Here is a 10,000-nt window from a genome sequence, read left to right as displayed (position 1 = left end):
TCAACCTCAGTGCATTTATCCAGGATATAAGTGTGTGTAATACGTGTTTTACTCCATACAATGCAAAGCAGAACAAGCCTTGTAGTCAGTGTTTACAAGGAGATAAGAGAGGGTCCTAGTATGTATCTTCTATCTTTGAGTTTTCTGAACTACTAATTACGTAACCCTTTCTTAAATCTTTTCTTAACAAAATATGGTCTTTGGGACTTTCTTTACGAATAGTTCACTAAGATCTTTTCTTTTAGTTTCTGAACTACTCATTATGTAACCCTTTTTTAAATCTTCTCTTGACAAATTATTGGCCTTTGGGACTTCTTGAAACTGGAACATAATTTAGACCAAAGGCCAAGCGCTGGGACCTATGAGGTCATTCAGCGCTGATAATTAGTTGAAACAATTGTTAGGAGGGTGGAAAGTAACATGGAAGACGGAATACGAACAGAGGCATAGAAAAAAAGAATGAAAGGGATTGCAGCTAGAGGCCAAAGGAAGGGACGCTACAAAGAACCTTGACTCATGCCCACAGTGCACCATGTGAGGGGCACTGACAGCAATAACCCCATTACGGGGTTTGGGACTTCACACTTTATAACTTGTTCAGACTGAATTCAGCACAGGACATAATACCTCAGCATCTTATCTTTATTCACTGGCAAAAAATTCACTCTCAAAAAAATTGCATACTATATATGTCATCCCATTTGGAACCCAGACTCAAACCTGAAGGACTGATATACCAAATTAACCAAAAACAACAACACCCATTAAACCAGTTTTTTTGTCACCTCTGGACACGACAAGTTACAAAAATAAATTGGTTTCATGGCTATAAATAAAGGGTGGATAAAAAAAACTGGTCTTTTGGATTTCAATTTTAAATGTTTTATCTAATGAACCAATCGGGTTAGGCACTGACCGTGAGGTTAGGCCTTCTATAATTTAGTTCACCTATTATAGAGTATGTATTTATGTAGGTATGTGTATGTGTATGTGTGTATGTGTATATGTATATGTATGTGTTCCTGCATTTCCTGAAACTACAATAGCCTCAAAACGCAGGAAATCAGTACTCAACAAAATATAAACACGAGATTTACTGCCTTAACCACAACCAAAATAAACAGGTTGAACAAGTACTGTACTAGTATGCAGACTCACTCTTCAACCGGTTTCATACGCAACCATCCAAATACTGACATTTTTTTCCTTTGTATACAAAAGTGCGTGACAGGTTGACACCTTGGTAGTGTCTCAAAGTTTCTTAAAAGGTTAACCAAAAGACTGACCATATAAAAACCTCGTTTTTTCCCTGTCCAAACTGGCAGTGATGAGTTTTTGGACAAGTGGTTCACAAGTTTATAAGTGTGTAAGAACTTAATAACAGAGTAGAACAGAACATAGAATTTAGGCCAAAGGCCAAGTGCTAGGACCTATGATGAGGTCATTCAGCGCTGGAAAGGAAACTGACAGTAAAAGGGTTTTTGGACAAATGATTCACAAGTTCAAGAAAGAGAATATGAACGGAGTTACAGTCAAAGGAATGAACGGGGTTCCAGCTAGGGGCCTAAGGAAGGGACGCTGCAAAGACCCTTAAGTAATGCCTACAGTACACCGCGTGATGTGCACTGACGGCACTAACCCCCTACGGGAGCAAGTATTTGAGTAAAGAGAATAAGTTCCTATTTCCCAAAATGGGCACAAAAATGTACATCAAAACTTACTAAATGACCAGCAAGAATAAATAATTAGAAGCAGTAATAGGAATTAGGAATTAATTCCAAGATACAATATAATACAGACAGACTATACATAACACGAGAGGGAGGGAGAGGTCTACTAAGCATAGAGGACTGCGTCAACTTTGAGAGCAGAGCACTGGGGCAATACCTGAAAACCAGTGAAGACGAGTGGCTAAGGAGTGCAAGGGAAGAAGGACTGATAAAAGCAGACGAAGACCCAGAAATATACAGAGACAGGAAAATGAACAACAGAACAGAGGAATGGCACAACAAACCAATGCACGGACAGTACATGAGACAGATTAAAGAACTGGCCAGCAATGAAACATGGCAATGGCTACAGAGGGGAGAACTCAAGAAGGAAACAAGGAATGCTAACAGCGGCACAAGATCAGGCCCTAAGGACCAGATATGTCCAAAGAACAACAGATGGAAATAACACCTCACCCGTATGCAGGAAGTGCAATATGAAAGACTACACCATTAACCACATAACAAGCGAATGTCCGGCGCTTGCACAGAACCGGTACAAAAAGAGGCATAATTCAGTAGCAGAAGCCCTCCACTGGAACCTGTGTAAGAAACACCAGCTACCGTGCAGTAGTTAGTGGTACGAACATCAACCTGAGAGAGTGATAGAAAGCGACCAGGCAGAGATCCTCTGGGACTACGGTATCAAAACAGATACGGTGATACGTGCCAATAGCCCAGACTTGGCGCTGAATGACAAAACCAAGAAGAAAGTTTCACTCACTGATGTTGCAATAGCATCGGACACCAGAGCAGATGAGAAAGAAAGAACAAATTGAGAAGTATCAAGACCTGAAAATAGAAATAAGGAGGATATGGGATATGCCAGTGGAAATTGTACCCATAATCATAGGAACATGAGGCACGACCCAAGATCCGTGTAAAAGGAACCTGGAAAAACTAGACGTCGAAGAAGCTCCAGGACTCCTAAGGAGGCAGGCTGCAACCCGCAACCCCACACTATAAATACCACCCAGTCGAATAGGATGACTGACATAAAAAAAAAAAAAAAAAAATAGTGACTACTTCTACAATAATAATAATAGGTTGAAAGAGCTCAAATTCCGAGCAAGAAGGGCACGAGATAGATCTCTCGCCCACTGTAAACAAAACAAATAAAAAAAACTAAACAAACGAGATTTTCCTTCCAGTCAGACGACAGTTTAAAATCGCCTTCAAATGACGTCACGGCATCCACAGGACGATCCTGGGTTAATCTACAGTCAAACGAATTTACTAAGCATGATGATATCGACATTTAGAAGTCGCCTAATGCTAATGCAGTCTCTCTCTCTCTCTCTCTCTCTCTCTCTCTCTCTCTCTCTCTCTCTCTCTCTCTCTCCTGAAAGACAAATTATAATTTCCTAATGGGCAAGTTATTCTCAAGTTAAGGTGAATTTGATGCTGAAAAATATTTGTGGATTAATACTTGTGATTTTATCTCTCTCTCTCTCTCTCTCTCTCTCTCTCTCTCTCTCTCTCTCTCTCTATATATATATATATATATATATATATATATATATATATATATATATATATATATATATATATATATATATATATATATGTGAGCCTCGATGGCTCAGTGGTTACAGCAGCAGCTTCGGACTTCGAGAGGTCTGTGGCGTGAGTTCAAACCCGCAGCCGACTGATCAGAGAGGCAGACACTTTGCTATCCGTGTAGACATCCCGGGATTATATATGTAATCAACGGATAGGTTTGCTTAAAAAGCAAATGGATGTTAAAGACTAAATACACACACAAAACAAAGCCACTACAACACCTTCTAAAAAAAAAAAAAAACATAACAAACATCTCACACGTCTCGAACTCTCGCCATACCCGCGCAATAACTTCTCGCTGCTGGGAAGAAAGGGCGTTGGGTCGGGTATGATACATGAAACATACGTACCGGGGTCTAAGCGATGTCAGGCAGGGCAGCCGATCGAGACCACAGGTCTACCCCAAAGCCAAATCAAAAAGTCCTTCAAAAGAAGGCATCGTGCTTACCCCATACAAAAATGGGAATAAAAGTACGTTAAAAGAAGAAGAAGATATATATATATATATATATGTGTGTTTGTGTGTGTGTGTGCGTCCGCGCGTGTGTAATCTGTGAATTACGATACAACTCTCAGAACTGCAAATCTCTTTTGCAATATTAACGAACTCAGCCCTTAAAAGAATTTATCAAGACCTCACAACGTACAAAACATCTCGGCCCGTTTGCCTTATCTCGTGTTATCACCTGAAGCACGAAACGAATCTTGCTTGATAAAAGCACAAGCAATACCGTTTAGCAAAGCGAGGACAACAACAAGAAGCGTTAATTGTCAAGTCATTATTGTTGATGTTGGGGAGGAAGAATTCGCTCCAAATTAGCTGACAAAATTCGTTAAAATCTCAATAAATGGGGGGTAATCTCTCCGCCAGTTACTATGCAAGCAATCAAGCAACTCTGAAAGCAATGGCAGAACGACAGTATCGCCGTCGTTCTGCTTTCAGGGTTGCTTGATAGCTTGCAGTAACTTGCGGCGAGATTACACCGCAGGTTTAACGAGATTTTATTGAGATACCAAATTTTATCAACTTATCCGATAAAATCTCGATAAATTGGGGGGGGCCTAACCTCGCAGCAAGTTACTTTGCAAGCAACCAAGCAACTCTGAAAGCAATGGCAGAACGACAATATAAGGGAGTCTCAAGGACTTAGGAAAAATAAAAACATTGGATTGCGTCATCACATCAAATGATGAGATTGGGAAGAAGTGGGTATTCTCTCGTAATCCCAGACTAACCTTTTCCCCCTTCTCCCCTCTCCCCCGGGGCACCCATTACCAATGGCTTGCCCAGGTAAGGCCCTACCTTCCTCCCAGGACCCCACTACCTGTCATGACACTTGCCCAAACTTTTCGGGGAAGCCTGAACAGTGAAATAACGCAAGAGTAGAAGAGGCCGTGAAAGGGGTTGATAGCTGTCCTTAGAGAGAGAGAGAGAGAGAGAGAGAGAGAGAGAGAGAGAGAGAGAGAGAGAGAGAGAGAGAGAGCACTTTTCCTAAACTTGCATGAACGTAATCCCTCACGCCTGAACAAGCTTAGTACACCTTTCCTCCCTCATTCCCTCCCCCAATCTCCAACACTCGAAGGAAGATGACCTCTTCCTTTTCCTGTAGGGAACTCTCTCTTCCCTTACCTCTCCCCTGGCCGGCGTCGCAAAAGCTATGGTCAAAATAGGTCAAGGCAGAAGCAGACCTTTACCTTAACAGATTCTATCTTCACAAGCTGTCAAGCTTCTTCTACAACAATAGACCTGAATTCCAGGAACAGCCTTCAGAAGAAGAAGAAGAAGAAGAAGAAGAAGAAGAAGAAGAAGAAGAAGAAGAAGAAGGTTATATCAACACACAGAGGAGAAAGGGTACCGTAACCTCTACTGTCAAGGGTTGTGACAGAAAGAGACGGGTGACAAAGATGAGTGACAGGTGGCAGGTATTAAAAAAAAAAAAAAAAAAAGGATTTCCATGAATTTCATGGAAATGGGATCCTACGCAACAGGATCTTCAAGGTTTAAGGACGACAGGATACTACTACTTCATTCTTCTTCTTTGAAGGCCTTAGGAAATTGAACAAACTCAGAATGGGCCAAGATCTCCTGGTAAGTTTGGGGACCTCAGACTGACTTAAGCTTACAATGACGAAACAAAGGACTGGGGTCAATATAATATATATATATATATACACACACACACATATATATATATATATATAATATATATATATATATATATATATATATATATTATTATTATTATTATAAGGTGTTATAATATATAACCATTCTACAAGTGTAATATGTGTCTCTGAAAATTTTGATGTTTTGCTTGCAGATTCGTCATTTGTTGTGATATGATTTTAAAATGTCTTTTTCTTACAGATAAATTGTGTATCATGTAATCTTAAAATGTTTTGATATGTTTTTTCCATTTGTCTGATATATTAATACGTATACTGAGTGTTATAACTCGAATTGTAACAATATAATATATATATATATATATATATATATATATATATATATATATATATATATATATATATATATATATATATATATATATATATATATATATATATATATATATATATATATATATAGAAAAAGGAATTAAAGGCGTCGCAGCTCAGGGCCTACGGGACGCCGCTGCAAAGAACCTTATTAAGTGAAATGCCTACAGCGCAACGTTTGAGATGCACTGACGGCACTACCTACCTAAAAATGTCAAAAAACAAAACAACTTATCCTTGAATCGTTCAGGCTGTTGAATGAGTAAAGCAAAGACTTGTCACCTGGCCAGAACACACTAGTCATTAGTAATCCATGGCGCAGAAAATCTGCATAACTATGTTTTATACATATAATTACACTGGTGGCTAAGTAGCAACTGTGTGAATCTCCCTCGTCCCAACACAGACACATGACGACACACGTGAGCATGTGTTTCCGGTCTAGTGATGGCGCGGTATTATTTTAACCCTTGATTTTTTGCGTCTTGTTACACCGCAAGCGAATTTGCAAGTGCGCACATACGCATAAAAGTTATACGCATATGACACACACACACACATATATAATATATATACACGCGCATACACAAAAAATACGCATATGACATATACTCGTAATTGCAAACGCGAAAATACGCGCGCATTTTCTAAAAACAATTACACACATATGACATACCTGCAAACGTATAAATACGCTAAAAAAGTTATACGCATATGAAATAACTGCAAACGCGCACATACACGCACTTACTAAAAAAATTTAGATGCATGTGGCACACAAAGCAAACGCATTCATAAGCAAAACAAAACGTTCAACGCACATGACATGTATAGTTAAGTATCAACAGATTTTACCTTTCATGGGGCAAAAAAAAGTAAACAAAAGTAAATAAAAAATGTAAAAACAGAGTAAAAAAGAAACGAAAGTAAAAAAAGTAAAAAATTAAACAAAAGTAAAAAGTTAAACAAAAATTTAAATAAGTTAAACAAAAAATTAAACAAAAGTAAACAAGTAAATAATAAAAATAAAATTAAGCAATAAAGTAAAAAAGTAAACAAAGTTAACTTAAAATCAAAAAGTAAAGAAATTAACAAAATTAAAAGCAACAAAAGTAAACAAAAAGTAAAGAAATTAAATAAAAAGCAAACAAAAGCACCAGGATGCTGCGGCCACGTGACTTTCGCACGAGGGAGTATTACCAAGCAACTCCGTGCAAGACACGACCTCGCAAGTTCGCGCACACTTTTCTTCTTTTAGTTCTTCTTTTTTGTAAAACTTAAAAAATAAAAGAAATATAATTTCATTTGTTGTTCTTTTGGTTCTTCTTGTAAAAGTTAATAAATGAAATGAATCATTTCATTGGTATACAACTTCTTTAGTAGACTTGTTCTTTTTTGTACAACTTAATAAAAGAAATCATCTCATTTGTATAATACTTCTATGATAGACTGTTGTTCTTTTGTTCTGTAAAACTTAAAAGAAATTATTTCATCTGTATAATAGTTCTCTAATAGAATGTTGTTCCTTTTTGTAAAACTTAATAAATAAAAGAAATAATTTCACTTGTATAATACTTCTTTATAGACTGTTGTTCGTTTTGTTTTGTAAAACTTAATAAAAGAAATAATTTCATTTGTATATTACTTCTTCAATGTACTGTTACATTCTTGTTTTGTAAAACTTAATAAAACAAATAAAAGAAATAATTTCATTTGTATAATATTTATAGACTGTTGTTTTGTTTTGTAAAACTTAATAACATTAATAATTTCATTTGTATAATACTTCTTTAATAGACTATTGTTCTTTTGTTTTGTAAAACTTAATAAAATCAATCATTTAATTTGTATAGTACTTCTTTATAGACTGTTGTTCTCTTGTTTTGTAAAACTTAATAAAATTAATAATTTCATTTGTATAATACTTTTTTATAGAATGTTGTTCTTTTTTTTTAAACTTAATAAATAAAAGAAATAATTTCACTTGTATAATACTTCTTTATAAAATGTTGTTCGTTTTGTAAAACTTAATCAAAGAAATAATTTCATTTGTATATTACTTCTTCAATATACTGTTACTCTTTTGTTTTGTAAAAATAAAATAAAAATAATTTCATTTGTATAATATTTATACTGTTGTTTTGTTTTGTAAAACTTAATAAAATTGATAATTTCATTTGTATAATACTTCTTTATAGACTGTTGTTCTCTTGTTTTGTAAAACTTAATGAATAAATAAAAGAAATCATTTCACATGTATAATACTTCTTCAACAGACTGTTGTTCTTTTGTTTTGTAAAACTTAAAATAAAAGAAATAATTTCATTTGTATAATACTTCTTTAATAGACTGCTGTTCTTTTGTTTTGTAAAACCTAATAAATAACTTCATTTGTATAATATTTCTTTAATACGAAATGACCGAAATTCGCAGAGGGAAACGTCGTGCTAAAACAACAATTATCATTTTTGCAGAAAAACAACAATTATTTTTGTAGAAAAAGAATTATTTATTTTTGTAGAAAAACAATTATTTATTTTTGCCGAAAAAACAATGATTATTTTTGCAGAGAAACAACAATTATTATTTTTTTCGAAAAAACATTATTATTTTTGCAGAAATACAACAAAACGCCATGGTGAAATAATTATAATTTTTGCAGGAAAACAACAAACGCCAAAACAACAATGATTATTTTTGCACAAAAGCAAAAACGCCAAACCAATGATTATTTTCGCAAAAAACAACAATCATTTTTGCAAAAAAGCAACAATTTTTTTCAGAAAAACAATTATTTTTTGCAGAAAACAACAAAAGCCATCTGGAAAGAACATAATTTCTTCAATTTGAAATCAAATACAACACAGCTTCTCAGGGGAAAACCATTTTAAAACAACAATTTTCATTTCTGCAGGAAAACAACAGCAGCAAGCGTCAACTGGAAAAGCGTTTATCTTCCTCAGTATGATATACATCAACGTGGTGGTAAAACAACAATGAATATTTTTGCAGAAAAACAACAAACGCCAACTGGGAAAGCGCATAACTTCAGTGCTATATAGGTCAAAGACGTAGTAAAACAACAATTATCATCTTTGCAGAACAACAGCACACGCTCAACTTCTTCAATACGATATATGATACAACTTAAGGAAGCGTCGTGGTAAAACAACTATGATTATTTTGGCAAGGAAACAACAAATGCCAAAACAACAATGATTATTTTTTGCAAAAAAGGGTTATTTTTCGCAAAAAAAAAAAAACACGGTAAAACAACAACGATTATTTAAAAAAAATGTTAAAAACAACGATTATTTTTTGCAGAAAAACAACAGAAACATTCAACCCCTTCAACACGATATGTGACAGCCTTTCGCAGGAGAAGCGTCATGTTAAAACAATGATCCATTTTGCAGGAAAACAACGCTAGCCAACTGAGACAGCGGTTCACCCAAGGGCGTTTTGGAACTCCGTCAGTTCCACCGAGGCAGGAAAAAAATAATTTTACAAGACGCACGCATGCGGACGTCCACGTGGCCCGTCCACGTGATCGGAAAAAGAGAGAGAGAGAGAGAGAGAGAGGAAGGGAGGTTTACCTGTATAATTTTGCTTGCACATGTCCCGGGGTAAAGCGCTTACTACCTGAGAGAGAGAGAGAGAGAGAGAGAGAGAGAGAGAGAGAGAGAGAGAGAGAGAGAGAGAGAGAGAGAGAGAGAGGGTAATATATTGTGATCATGAGAAAAAAGTAATATTTATATTTTGATCATATGAGAGAGAGAGAGAGAGAGAGAGAGAGAGAGAGAGAGAGAGAGAGAGAGAGAGAGAGAGAGAGAGAGGAAACTGTCCCGCCAAATTCTGAAATGACGAGACTTGATTTCCCTTGATAAAAAAATGCACATAAAACATTCATACTGGCGTAATGTCTGCCTATACACATGTATGCATTAACGAGTAACCTTTGAAAGGATGACACTAGCTGTTTCCTTGAAAAAATTATTATATATATATATATATATATATATATATATATATATATATATATATATATATATATATATATATATATATATATATATATATATATCGTGTGTATGTATGCATGTATACATACATATGTAAACCATTCGTGTTAACGTAGCCTTTGTAATAATAAAACTTTTGCTGCTCCT

The 10,000-nt window shown here is 35.5% G+C and overlaps 1 protein-coding gene across 3 annotated transcripts in view; it reads right to left on the bottom strand.

Moving 5' to 3' along the window:
* The window catches only part of m-cup (mann-cup), an 80,465-nt gene that overhangs the window by 39,130 nt on the left and 31,335 nt on the right, over window positions 1-10,000 (bottom strand). The window lies entirely within an intron of this gene.

The sequence above is a fragment of the Macrobrachium rosenbergii genome, chromosome 27 (genome assembly GCF_040412425.1).
Source record: "Macrobrachium rosenbergii isolate ZJJX-2024 chromosome 27, ASM4041242v1, whole genome shotgun sequence".
Taxonomy (NCBI): Eukaryota; Metazoa; Arthropoda; class Malacostraca; order Decapoda; family Palaemonidae; genus Macrobrachium; species Macrobrachium rosenbergii.
The sequence above is the reverse complement of the archived record's forward strand: the minus strand, read 5'-3'. Positions and strand labels throughout refer to the sequence as shown.